Source organism: Crocodylus porosus, unplaced genomic scaffold (assembly GCF_001723895.1).
Source record: "Crocodylus porosus isolate Cpor-Errol unplaced genomic scaffold, CroPor_comp1, whole genome shotgun sequence".
Lineage (NCBI taxonomy): Eukaryota > Metazoa > Chordata > Crocodylia > Crocodylidae > Crocodylus > Crocodylus porosus.
In genome coordinates, this window is record NW_017728932.1 from 12663526 (window position 1) to 12672651 (window position 9126).

Sequence of the window (9126 nt, forward strand, 5' to 3'; positions counted from 1 at the left end):
AGCGAAGGTTGGATGTGTATCTAGCTGGGGTAATGTAGGCCCAGCACTCTTTCCTGCTTATGCAGGGGGTCGGACTCGATGATCCATTGAGGTCCCTTCCGACCCTAGCATCTATGAATCTATGAATTAACATTTTACAAGAAGATGCAAATCTGTCTAGATGTCGCAGTCTCTTTGCTATGAAACCTTTTTAGAGTGCTTTCTCCTTCAGGCTCGGGGGCAATATGGGAGCAAGAGCCCTGAATTCTTCTGGAAGTGTTCAGTGAAAGTGGAGATCCTCTTGCCCATGCATCTGGGCAGGGTGCAGTGGCGTGGCAAGGATTTCACAGCAGCATCTGACTCAAATTTTGGAATGTTGCAACTGTTATGCGAAGTTGCCTCGCATGAGAGCTGAGATTTATGTGTGGGTGTGAAATCTAGAATCTCCCCGTACTTGTCCTCTGCTGTTTTTGGGTGCTCAGCATGTCACTCCTGACTATACAGAGACAACTTTTACTGATGTGCTGAGCTCTTGGCCTGTCAAGAGCTGGGGAATGAAGAAAACACCAGCCCTTCGGTTTGCCTTTCTGTGGTGAATGTTCTATTTTAATGTTTTTTCTTTTTTTCCTCCAAAAAGTGTATAAAGTTGGCTAGTAATAGTAGTTATAGTTGAACTGACCAAGGCGATCATATTTGATGCTGAGTGCTCCTAGGATTTGGGAGAGATTTTTCTTTTCTATATCTATAGCATTTCACAATTAAATTATTTCTCCTATCTTTGTATATTGCAAGGTAGAAGGGGGAAAGACCAAGCAAACAATAACAGAAACAGCAGGAAAAACTAAACCAAAACTATAGTCATTATTGTCCACAATGCAACCTTAAAATGGGGTTATTCAGAGCTGTGGACTAATATAATTACATTTCTCACATCACATCAAATTGTGATTTCTCAGGACTTAATGACTGCCTATTAGGAGAATCTATCAGGAGAAATGGAGCAAGCCTGTGTCTCCAGTGCCTTATTCCATTTACTGCATGGAGCCTAAAATGTTGCAAGATTGGAGTGATAATGTTCTCCGCTCTCTCTGTTGACCAGGTGGGTAGAAGACAGAGGATGCCAGCAGTGGGTACCGTTCATGTCCCTTTGGTCCCCCATCTTGCAGAAGGGTCCCTTAGATAATTGTGTGCTCTTAGATAATAATGCTGAGGAGTTTTCCACCCATCAATCTCAGTCTTTGGGCCTATGTGGAATGGTCATGATAGATTAATAGCGTCTAGTGAATTTACCCCTTTCTTCCATTTGTGGATGTCTTATATTTTTATAGCAACTTTAAAAGCACCTCAAGTTGCTCCAGGGTGCAAAGTCTAGATCAGGATTAAATATGCAGAGAATTTGAGATGAGTGTGTGGATCATTAGAGCAGCATGCTGTAGAAATGGGACTAGAGCTAAACTTTGTCTCTGGAGCAGACTTTTACATGACCCTGACCTTCGGTTTCAGTTCTAGCAGCCGTTCTCTCAGACCAAAAATGCTCCATGGTATTATGGAGTAGAAAAGTGTGAAATGTTTGAAACCAAAATACCACCAGTCCAACAAATAAATACAATTACAGACCAGAGGTGAGGACACATTGATAACAGTGGTGTAATTTGCTATGTTTAGTCTGAAGGCCTGCATTTAGGTTCATCATCGAAGATCATCTTGAGAGAGGGAGCTGTATTGAAAGAGCAAGTCAGTTGTAATTAAAATAAAAAAAGGCCTTAATGGTCCCAAAACCGTTCCTAAAGAGGAGGGATGTGTCAGCCAAATTTTTCTTTAAGTTCTGTCCAGCCAGTTTTTTCCTGTTGCTTACACGGGATTCACGTTTTTTTTTTTTTTTTGGGGTGGGGGGGGTTGTTTTTTGTTTGTTTTTTGGGGTTTGTTTGGGTTTTTTTGCAAATAAGGCCAGTCTTGTAAGCGTGTACATGATTTTTATGTACCAAGGTACAATTCAGTGATGCAGAAGTTACCATAGTAACAGAAACATTCAAAATGCTGTAGGTACCAGCGTTATCTTTGAGCTAGAACATTCAACGAGAAAAATCCCTTTGCCTCTAATTAGTGACTCAGCGGGAGAAGCTGAAACTCCTTTGGAACTGTTTATATTTAAACAGATAACTGGGACTGACACACTTGAAATATAAAGGGTTATGGCCAAATTACTGAGTGTAGAAGAGATGCTGCATATGACCTATATGGCAAACCTGCTTGTTGGGTATCTTTAGAGAGAGAATGCCTTTGGTTGTATATAGATATGAAATCTAAATGCTGTTGATTTTTTTTTTTTCCTCAATCATTCTTCAAAGTTTTTAACCAGCTATGTTCCAGAACATTGCCCCAGCAGAAAATAATCAACATAATCTGCAAGCATATCTTGGTCCTCTGTGTAGGGTTTTTGATTTTGTTCCATTAGAAATCTTTTAGTGATACAAGCAGTCAGAAACAATCCACCTGCTTTTTGGGCTGAGGTTGTAGCATGCAAACCACAAACTAAATGCCAATATTGTGTCCATGATTATGACATAAATACAATATTCGTGATCATAAAGCCTTTTTTTGTTTTTGCTCTTATTGCTTCCATTGATGAAACCAATGTAGCTGCATCTGTAAGTTAGCTGGTAAAGCTCCCAGCATTTCAATATTGATAACTGATCAGGAGGGATTAAATGAGATTCATAACTCATTGTAGTCTGATTCATTTATAGATTTGGAAGTGCTCCAAAGGGTGGGTATTCAGGATTTGGTAACTGATTGATTCAAATATTGTTACTTACTGGCACAGTTCTTCTCCATGTGGCTTAGGATATGTGTGAAGCCCAGTTCAGGTGTGCCCAAAAGGCAGACAGAGTTGGTCTGTTTGGAACCAAGGGAAGATTGAGCCCGTTTCAAAATGAAGTTCACTCCTGGAGAACGCCCAGGCAGCAACTTTTATATGCAAACTCTTTGTGGTAACCTTTATATGCTGTTCAGCATATACTGTTACTGTAACAGCATCCTGTTGTATGCTGAAGAGGCTTTCTCATGAATGGTTCCCATGTAACACTGCTACATGGAGAAAGAAGTGTCTTCCAAGAAGGCAAGTCCAAGCAATTGAGGTTTTCTTGTGGTTAGTACTAAGACCTTGAACTCCACCCAGAAACCATATTCCCTCTGTGCAGATTATGAGGAACTAGTGCCCTGCACTTACCAGGTGGGCCTCAGTATTCTTTACCAGTTTGAATTTGAGAATAGGCTCAAAGAGGGGCCCTAAGAGAAATGCACTGTCTTTAAACGATCTCAGGACAAGAAGAGCATGGAGCACCGAGATACATCTTCATTAGAAAGAAGGGGGTGTCAGACTCCCAGCCAGACCTAAATGGTGAAAACATTTCCTTTGTTATCACATAAGGTAATTGTCCAAAACATATGAGAATCCAAGCAGACTCCTATCCTACATTGCTGTTTTCATCAAGTGCTAGGATGTGCTCAGCCATTTTTTACCAGGAACTGGTATTTTCTAATATCTGACACAAGGTGGCAATAGAGATCACTTTTTCTGCTAAAACTTCTGTTTTTAAAAAGCCAAATGGCCACAATGCCGTTTATTTTGATTGTGGGCTGAAGGTTGGATACTTCTGTTAAGTCTGAAAGTATGCCCTGCTTTAAAAATGACTAGTTATATAGTGGCCCAATCTGACTTTGTTATAAATATTGATAAATCCAGAGGACTTTTGTGTGTTCTTTTTTCTAAGATGAAGTGGCAAGTGCTTGCACGTACTATTAAATCCTTAGTACTTGGATAGCCTGCTTCTTCCATATATCTGAGGTGGATAAAATTAAGGGTTTTTAATTTAAAAACTTTCAAAAAAATTTACCTGTTTAAAATGGCAGGGTAAGTGTGGTGTTGTAGCTGTCATGATCGAGAAATAATGTGAGAGGCAAGGATTTCTTTGGGTGATATCTATTATTGGACCAACTGTATGGTTGGTGAGAGAGGCTTTTGAATGGAAGTGTATGGCTGGTGAGACAGGCTTTCGAATGGAAGTCATTCTTGCCTCTCCCATTTAAAATCAAATTTGCAGTAACAACAGCCTTCATTAAGGCCATACTTGCTTTAATGAAGATCATTTATATTAAATAAAATATGCTAAGCAAGTAAGCAGCATATATTTTCTGCTAAAATTTGAAAGAAACTCAGTCCCTGCTTAACTGGTAGAAATCACTGGGCATCTGAAATTAGACCTTGGTGAAGTGCTAACCCAGCCTTTGTCTGTGTCAGAATATTTTCTTTTGCAGGTGCAGCTGTTTTGAAATTATTTTCAAAACTGATTCCCTTTGCTTTGTTCTTAGTCTTAACTTTTTCCCATGTAGTCACTGGTGGAGCTAGAGGATGGTGATAGGGTCAGGTGAATGTTAAATACTGCTGTTATGTTGCAGGGGTGTTGGTCTAAGGACATAGGCAGACAAAGTTTTTTGCGTGATGCTCCCTGTGCCTGAAGAAGGGTGTTTGTACCCACAAGCTTGTAAAAAATATTTTCTCCAACTATTTTAGTTGGTTGAATAAAAGATATCAGATTTACCTAAAAAGCCTTGTCTGCCTACTGTTATGTTGCAGGGGTGTAGGTTGTACTTGTGTCTAAAAACATAGGCAGATAAGGTTCTTTGGGTAAATCCAGTATTTTTTATTAGATCAACTGAAATAATTATTTAGTTGGTCTAATAAAAGATATCAGATTTACCCCAATATCCTTATCTGCCTACTGTTATGTTGGGTACTTTCACTTTCTAATTTAGTGCCGCTGGTTGCAGAAGAGGAGCACTGAGCCACACAGCACTTTGCTTCCACTTTTAAATGATCCCCAGGATGTCTTTGAAGTTCAAAAAGCCTTTAAAGAACTTAAAAACAATAAAAGGACACCAGAGGGGGTGAGTCTGAAAAAGGCAAATAGCCTGCTAAGTAGAGAGAGGGTGGATCATTATATTGTTTCTCTAAACAAAAAGAGACGCTCAGCTTTATAATAATGAATGTTTTAATTCTGATGTTTACGTGACAGCAATTGATAAGCCTGTTAAAACGTCCGAAATACATGCATGTGAAAAAATAACACTTTTTTAAAAAAGCAAAATAATAGAGAAGCTTTTCTTCTTTTACCTACCTGCCAGGACCTGAGGTCTGTGTTGTGGGATGGATGGCGTCACTAACACTTCAAAGCCACGGTGATCCTTCTGGGCGCTGAGGAGCTGGGGATATTATCAGGTGTTGCCGGACAGGTGTGGGACCATTCAGGTAATGAAGCTTTCACTGTTTTTCCAGTTACGTTTATTTTCACTTTTGAGGCCACGTGTATTTACAAGAAAAATGTGCTTGGGTGGCTTTTTTGCATGTGCAAAGTTAAGTACAGGGCATCATGCATTTGTAAGCCAAATAGAAATAATTCTCTTCTGAAGAGGGTTTCAGCATTTAAAACGTTTTGTGATAGAGATGTGTCTTTCTTTCTCAGAGAAAGACACAAAGACTTAATCAGGACTTCTACTAAGGTCATGCATAAAATGCGTACAGTCCACAAGGTGCTAGATGAACACTCAGCACACGCTGGGAAAGTTTGTATCTGAGCAATGTATCTTATGCCTGTTATGGTAGAAGTATTTGACCTTGTGGCGTTATATTACTAGTATACACTGGTTTTTGAGGCTTTGAGCACATTGATAACGATTGGCTCTTCTCTGCCTAAATTAGATAGAAGTCTGGGAACTGCACCTTTCTTATCTAAATCAGCAGCAGAACTGAGCATCATTCCTGTAGGGGCAGGACTGGGATCACAGTGCCTGCTCCTCCCAATTTTCCCCAAATCCCATTGACCAGGTTATGACATCCTGCTCACACTGAAGCCAAGTTACTGTAAATTTGCTACTGTTGTCAATGGGAACAAGAGCAGGCCTGAAAGCTACTAGCCACATGCTTTTCTAATGACTTGTTCAAAAGTCCAATGGATTTATAATTCAAATAAATGAAATATTTTGGGTGAGTCACTTGGCATATATATGCCTCCTTCTCCCTGCCTGTAAAGTGTGAGGCATTAACAAAGCCCCTTCTTTGTGAAATGTTCCAGGATGCAAAAGTCCATGTAAAGGTTTAAGTGTCCTAATAGTAATTAAAATGCTGCTTCGAGGCCATCAAATGTGAGGCTTGCTTAAGGCTGAGATTATTATGGTTTATTGTCAGTGGCACTTTCCCAGTCCATGTTGGAATGTGACATACTCATGTTAATATATGTACTTTTGTCTGTTTTACACACATTTCTTTCTTCCTTGGCTCTCAAACTGAAAAGTTGCTACAGGGTTTAATTATATGTAGCAAATCATTCCTCCAACAGGATTTAAATAGTGTTTATTGGTTGAGTGAATAAAATGGGAAGGGCAGATGCACAGAATGCAGGTTTCAGCATGACCAAAATACTCAAGTACAGCAGAGAAGATGATCCAACCACTTGTCATCTTTGGGGGGTTTTTTAAATGCAAGGGAAACTGAAGATCAATTTAGTGGATTAAGCAGTTTAATAGTTTTCTATCTACCGTCTCCAAATTCTTGGGGCTCCTTTTATAACTAATGCAAACCGATTCATTTGAGTTTGCATGTAGGTATTAGGTATGAGTTAGGATACAGTCTTACAGGGTGCCATGTGCCCTTGACTCCTACTCACTTGAGTGTGCACTGAAGCTCAGTATCTCCTAGTATTAAGTTAATGCTCACTAACCTTTCCCAGCTCCTCCTGAAAAGAGAAATCTGCAAATGAAAAAGAACTCTATTAAAAAAATTAAAAAACAAAAAAAGTCATTTCCTTCCCCCATAATGTTTTCCAACTCTCAAATATCTTGCCTTTAGGAGGAGTAACCTAATCATAATCATCATCATACTAGTATTAATAAAAGTAATGATAATATTGATAAGATGATGATGATAGTAGTAGCAGCAGCAGCCACAATAGTAGTAATAATAACAATCAGTGTTAAAAAGGTACAGAGATCCAAACAGGAATTTCAGCAAGTATGGTGCATACTGGTTATGTGTGCACACACCTTGGCATGAGAGCTGACATATCAGCCCATCAGAATTGTCTTCATCTCCTTACCCTGCCCCCTTTTCTAATAGAGCATCCAGTGTGAGGCATCTCTCCTCCTTTTTAAGGTGGTCAGGGCCCTAAAAAATTGCCTGAAGCTACAGGTGGAGAACTCTGGTTGACAGATTTTCCTCTTCTGGCAGAGGATAGCTTGCCTGTGTAGGAGACAGGCTTCGCAAAGGCTGGCCCAAGACTATGGGTTGAATTGCCACAGGACCTAAGAGTCGTCGCCCACTTCTCACAGCCTTTGGTTCTGAAAATCCGGGTTAGGCTTAGGGTCTTTAACCTTGACTTCTGAAAATCACATGACCTTTTTTTTTAATGAATTTATTTACTCCTTTGATCTGAACATTTTACACAAGAGACTTTTAGCCCGTGCTTCTGCTGTACGATTGGCCACATAAATCGTATTTTATTATTTCTGTCTTCTGGATCCCTCAGGTGCTGTATAAAAAGGAGAAATCCCTTCTCCTCCATGTAGGTTATTTATAGTTGTTACAATGTGTGGGACAGGGAAGAAGAGGAACATAATCAAAATAGCCACACAGGGCTTTCTGGCATGAGCGTGACGACCAGTATTCACGAGAATACTTGTGATGCTTTTGCTTTTTGTAGCTATCTGTGCACAGGAATCTTGCTCAGCCAAGTGTCTGTGAAACAGAGCAGAAGCTACTGAGAAGGCAGGTTTTATTCACATCAGTGTTCCCAATGTATTTGCCTTCTATTCCTGTGGTTGCTGACAACCTAAGGAATGAACTGTTGGATATGCCACATATTCCTCTGCATTAGCTTCAGCGGCACTGGAGTCATAGAGAAGTTGGGTTGGAAGAGACCTCCCAAGGTCATGGTTCTCAACCTTTTTTGTAACAGGACCCATTTGTAAAGATGCATGGCTGGTCCCAACCCAGTAACCCTCACTCCCAACCTGCTGCCCCCCACTTCCAGATCCCAGCCCCCCGTGTATGGGGCAGGGGATGGGTGTGTGGTAGATGTGTGGCAGGGGGTAGGTGTATGGGGCCGGGGGTGCATGTGTGGAGCCCCAAGCAGCCCCTTGCAGGCTGGAGGGAAAAGCCTGCAAGGGAAAAGCCCTGGTTTCCCATGTTTTCTCCTTTAAAGAAGAATCCATTTTTAAAGTTTGTTGCTCCATTTTTAAGATTTGTTCATAACCCTTTCATATATTCTTCCAACCCATGTTTGGGCTGCGACACACGGGTTGAGAAACGGTGATCTAGTCCAAGCCCCTTCCTGAACATTTCCAAGTTGGTGCTGCAGTGGCATCCCTAATGTAGGGGCTGGGTTTGGAAAGGCCCTTTGCAAGGCAGACCAGTGGAAGCAAGGCCCAGACTTGCAAGTGTTGGCTCTGAGAGACTTCTTTTCCCTGGGATAAGTCGCCTGGCCCCGTGGGCTGAAGACGGGGCAGACTGGCACCGTGTAGAGTCTAACTCGTGGCATGAGTTTGGGTGACCAGCTCCCTTCACCAGATGCAGGCACAGGTCGTGCCGGCGGGAAGTTGCCCAGCTTGGAGTTTGCAGGATTCACTCGTTTTTTTCCATCTCTTGCCCCCGTGGCTGATGCAGAGGGGCCAGGTCTCAGCTCGTTGTGGACCAGACGCCTGCCCCGGCCGGGTGGGTTTTCGCAGCCCAGCTGCACCTGCCTGGCTTGCGGTGGGACCAGGTTAGGGCTGGCAGTGCGGGCAGCTCCCTGCATGGACCTGGGCAGGGCCTGCACGTGAGCGCAGCCACGCGGCACCCAACGGGTTAAAGGCAGCGGAAGAGGCTAGTCATAATGGAGGGGTGGGGTGTGTGTGGTGGGGGGGGGGAACAGCCTCCGTCGGGCCCTCCCTCCGCGCCTCGCCAGCCAGTGGCAGTGGCGCGCCTGCGGCTCGGACCATCGGCGTGTTCCCATTGGCCCCGCCTCCTCCCGGCGGGCCTCTCCCATTGGTCACACCCACCTCGAGGGTGGAGGCGCGAGCCAATGGGGGCGCGCGGGGGAGGCGGGGACGCCGAGG

General features: G+C 42.5%; 1 protein-coding gene across 5 annotated transcripts in view; it reads left to right on the forward strand.

The window, feature by feature from the left end:
* The window catches only part of ACACA (acetyl-CoA carboxylase alpha), a 177965-nt gene that overhangs the window by 7859 nt on the left and 160980 nt on the right, over positions 1-9126 (forward strand). For all 5 annotated transcript variants that reach the window (XM_019545631.1, XM_019545635.1, XM_019545634.1 and 2 more), the window contains exon 2: positions 5164-5287. The gene's annotated coding sequence lies outside the window, so the exon portion shown is untranslated. The remainder of the gene's footprint in view (positions 1-5163; positions 5288-9126) is intronic.